Genomic DNA, 3,589 nt, shown 5'->3' on the forward strand with positions numbered 1-3,589 from the left:
TGTATATAAGGTTTCTGAGACTGAAAAGTCTTACAGGAGCTGCCAGCCTGTAGTTCTGACCTGGGTGTTAGCAGCCCAGCCTAACCCACACCACAGCGCCACCAGGTAAAACCGCACGAGAGACAGACATCTAGTTACACCTAGTAAGATGACGAGATCAGTGTATTTATTTCTTTTTCACAGCCAGTGCCAGACATCAAGGCTGCCCTCTTTGTTAACTCACTCCTCTCTGCTGTCCCCAGAATGGGCTGCTGAGGAGGGTTGGGATGCTTCTTCTTCTTCTTCTTTTTTTTTATTTCAGGGGAGAGCGCGAACGCAGTCCCCCACTACCACAAGTCATGCAGTTGAGTTTCCCACATTTGGGGAAATCGCGGGGGTCAGCACATCCGGAGTGCAATGGATGAGCCTTGCCCTGGGAAAACCACCTTCGTGATCATGGTATCTCCCCTGCCAGGTAAGTATCTCTCTCTCTCTTTTTTAAAGATCATTTTATTGGGGGCTCTTACAGCTTTTATAGCAATCCATCCATCAATCGCTTCCAGCAGACTTACACATAGGTTGTCATCAGCATCTGGGATGCTTCCTGGAGCAGAGAAGGAACATCAAGATGGACTGTCTTTGTCCTGCAGAGGACCTCAGAGGCTGCTGCGGCGATGTTTCCACTTCAATGGAACCCAGAGCCAGTGGAGGAGCTCTGTGTTTGCCCGCGTCCACCCTTCTCGGTTGCAGTGGAAGAAAGAAGGCTCTCCCTGATGATATGTAGAAAAGACCCAAGACTGCTGGTTAACAGTGGGTCCCAATGTTACATGGATGCTTACAGTAGTTCTTTCCCAGGGAATAATTTAGTGCCAGAGGACAGTTGTGTCAGATAACAAATTGAAGCTCGGATTAGTATATGCGAGTCTATTAGAATATAGTTGCTAGTATTACTAGTTTTATAGTACTTAGCCATGTGCCATATGCTACTAGTACTTCACATGTATGACATTTTTAATCACCACAGCAATCCTGTGAGGGAGGTACTCACAGGTCATTGTCTCCATTTAATTTATAGTTGAGGACACAGAGTCTCAGAGACGTTAGCCACCTTGCCCGAATCAAGCCAGCCAATAAGTGGCAGGATCAAGATTCAAATCTAGACCAGCCCATTGGGGTCCTGGCTCCTAGAAGCCCCCCATGTGCATGTTGGAGTGACACTGTGAAGTCTGTAGGACATCTGGAACTTGGGCACTTTTCTGAGAATAAGAAGGCAGCCATCTCTGTCCACCTTGGAGGCTCTCTTTGGGGCTAGACAGAGGCACTGTGTGGCACTGGCGTGGCAGAGGTGCCAACCTTCTAGACTGTAAACACTTCAACACTAGCAACCAACTTTTCGCTGTCCCCTTTGTGCAGTGTAAACTCAGTCCACGTTAGGCAAGTGGTAGGAGAGTGGAGGACTATCGGTCACCCCCTTTGGTCTTAATTCTCTGCATATTTGTGGCATAGCAGAATAGAGAGGTCATATTTATGGATGGTTAATGGAGTCATGTTTTATTTTATGGGACACTTTTTTTCTTTAATTGAGGGGGCATTAACAATGTAGTGAATCTCCAAGTGCCTATCACCTATTCTTCTCCTTCCCTTCAGCAATGTTCATTAGAAAACAAAACACAGGCAGACCTCTGAATGCAGACAGCTGGGGGGCAGTGAGTCTCTGGATTTAAGCTCTAGACCTGACATTGCGTGGTTACCGGTCTCCCTGTGATTCACAAGGTCTGCAGTTTGTTACCACCAGCTGGTGGAGGGAGCAAGATGAGGCCTTTACTCCTGTTAAGAGCCACCGTCTTGGACACTCACAGGGGCAGTTCCACCCTGTCCTATAGGGTCGCTATGCTTCTGCCCCGACTGGAGCGAGAGCAGTGAGTTTTGTGTTGCACACCCAGGGACACCAGTGGAATCAAGGGAGAGTCCAAGTCCTGCTTTCCTATTGGGTGGACAGTCCTCTTGGAAACATAAATCACCTCTCTCACTTGGACGCTCTGACTTTTCCCTTCCCCAGAGACTGGGTGACATGCGAAGAAGCCCCACTGCAGGAAAGCTCAGCCCCCCTCCCAGCATTTACCCCACTCTGTTTCAAAGTGCTAGAAAAAGTCTTGTTCTGGTCTAGAGGGCAGCGAAGGCTCCATCCTGGAAGTGCCTGCCCTGGAAGGCTGTCCTCTTTTTCTCCCCCCCTGACCTAAGGAGAGCATGCTCAAAAGACTCTGAGAGGGTGGATAAGATCTCAGCACCTGAATCACTCACTCTGGAGTCCTGGATCAGGAAACGGGTTAGTCCCTGCTCCAACTTCAGGGAAAGGGAAGGGATCATCCCCAGGGCAGAACAGAGGCCCAGCTGGCAGCCCCAGGCTCTGTGCAGCAGCGCCAGTAGTGATTAATAATGATGATAAATACTGTACTTGGTAATCAAACCTTCTTGAGGATGACCGCATGATTGGACCTCAGCCTCTCACCTGTATGCTGTTAGTCTGTGGTCCACACCCTCACCATTGGCCTTAGCCTTAGCCTGCTCCTCAATCCCCTCCCATCCACCCTGGCCTCCACTCCCCGGGATCTGACTAGGGTTCAAAATGCTATCTACCCAAGAGAACCAGAGCACAGGGCCCCTTAGCAGGCTAGCAGAAATCAGAGGTAGGAAGGAGTTTTGCTTCTATTTAGTAGCTGAACACAACCAAATGAGATAGTAGTTTAGGTGCTACTGAACTCTTGTTTAAGGAACCCTAGTGGCGCAGTGGTTAAGTGCCCACTGCCAACTGGGATGTCAGTGGTTGGTAGCCACCACCCTAAGGAGAAAGGTGGAGCAGTCTGCTTCTCCTTGGAAACCCTGGGAGGGTGTTTCTGTTCTGTCCAACAGGGTGACTACCAGTCAATGGATTTGACGGAAGTGGGGGGTTGGTTTGGGTTGGGATTGAGCTATTTAGTTTTTCTGGGGCAAGCGGGGCATTTGAGAACCCCTAGCTTCTCTCAGGGCTGGCACTCTCAGGCCCAGCCATCTGGGTGCCTCCCCATTCCTCGGCCAGCGGCCACACATCCGGCCGGCGGGTCCACCCCAGGTCTGAAGCTGCTGAAGTCCGGGTCTCTGGGTGACAGGGCGCAGGCGGGCTGCGCAGGGGGTGGAGAGAGACAGGCGCCTGCATGGAATTTCTTTATCGGGACTGGAAAGCCACAAACTTCTCCTTCGCTTCTTTAAGCGATCAAGGAAAGACACCTTTCGATCTTTTTGTCAGACATCTTGGCCCTTAATAGCTGAATTTATTTGGCTTAAAGCAGCCATCGGAGAAGCAGGGAGGGAAAAAATCTTTCGTCGGCCATTGGGTGGCCTAGATAACAAGCTTTAAAAAAGAGAGAGAGCCGAAGAAAGTAAAAAGGTTAATGGATGAGGGGAGGGCTAGAAGGCGCCCAGCGTGGGGCTTTTACAGCGACCCTCCTCTGGCCACCCCCTTATCGCGGCTCTAACTTACCAGCGGCGTATGAAGTACATTAAGTCACGTAAACAGCGCGCGGGAGAGGAATGCCGCCGCGGTGACCTTTCGTGCGCCGCCGCAGCCAGCCCA

General features: G+C 50.6%; 1 non-coding gene across 1 annotated transcript; it reads right to left on the minus strand.

Moving 5' to 3' along the window:
* Nucleotides 1-298: 298 nt before the first annotated feature.
* On the minus strand, nt 299-462 carry LOC115871746. The gene has a single exon (XR_004047457.1). It is a non-coding gene; the product is annotated as a U1 spliceosomal RNA (small nuclear RNA).
* Between the last annotated feature and the right edge of the window lie 3,127 nt (nt 463-3,589).

Source organism: Echinops telfairi, unplaced genomic scaffold (genome assembly GCF_000313985.2).
Source record: "Echinops telfairi isolate 266 unplaced genomic scaffold, ASM31398v2 ScPeMD7_7400;HRSCAF=8409, whole genome shotgun sequence".
Lineage (NCBI taxonomy): Eukaryota > Metazoa > Chordata > Mammalia > Afrosoricida > Tenrecidae > Echinops > Echinops telfairi.